The sequence below is a fragment of the Alligator sinensis genome, unplaced genomic scaffold (genome assembly GCF_000455745.1).
Source record: "Alligator sinensis unplaced genomic scaffold, ASM45574v1 scaffold2669_1, whole genome shotgun sequence".
Classification (NCBI taxonomy): domain Eukaryota; kingdom Metazoa; phylum Chordata; order Crocodylia; family Alligatoridae; genus Alligator; species Alligator sinensis.
Window position 1 is genome coordinate 12,206 of NW_005844084.1, and position 952 is coordinate 13,157.

The following is a 952-nucleotide window of genomic DNA, read 5'->3' on the forward strand; positions in this document are numbered from 1 at the left end:
CCTCCAGACCCAAGGGGGGGTGTCACATGGGGTTTCAGCCCCTGAGCTGCCAGCATAACCCTGAGCAAGCAGGAGCCTGGGGCACCATGACATGAAGCAGGACCAGGGTAGGGGGGACCTCTCTTCCACTCCCAGCCCAGCCCTCTGAAGACCCGAGCTGGCAACATGCAGGTAGCTGCAGTGGGGCAGGAGTGAGGGGAGCTGGTGCCCCCCAGGGCAGACCAGGAGCAGGGCAAGGTGAGACCTCAGCCCCAAGCCCCTCAGGCTCCCCTGGCTAGCACTGGCACCTCAGGGAGCATCTCTGGTGCCCAAATCCCTACAAAACCCGGTACCCATACCCTAACTCAGGTTACTGCCACATGGACACACAACATGACCTGCTGGGATCTGGCCTCATCCCTGCCAGCTGCCATCATCTCCTGTCCACTGGGCAAAAGGGAATGCCTTATCCCAACTAAGGAGAGAAGGCCCAAATGGACCAAGGCTGAGGATCAAGGGCCCCTGAGATACTCATGCCCTGTCATCAGGAGGGTGGAGAAGAGCAGGGAACTGAAGCCAGAGTCCTGCCCACAGCCTGGTTCAGCCATGGATCCCAGCACCGGCCCTTCCCCTCTGTCTGTGCTCATCCCACCACCTTCTTATGTGCAGAGACTCAGAGCCCTGTGCAGAGAGAGGAGGGCCCTGTGCTGAGCACTCCCAGCCCAGGGCTGCTCACACCCTCCTGGCAGCTGCATGCAAATCCCTGGCCAGGGGCTCCGGGTTAAATACAGCCTCTGGGCCGTGAAGCCTCAGTCCATGCCCAGCCCCTTCTTGCCTTCTGGGAGTCCCCCTTGTTATAGGGCAACAGAAATGAGCTCCTTATTTCTCTTCCTCTTCCTTCTCTCTTCTCTCCCATGTAGGTTGTGGGGAAGGGTGGTGTGAAGCCAGAGCGCTGGGGCTTCCTCCCTGGACC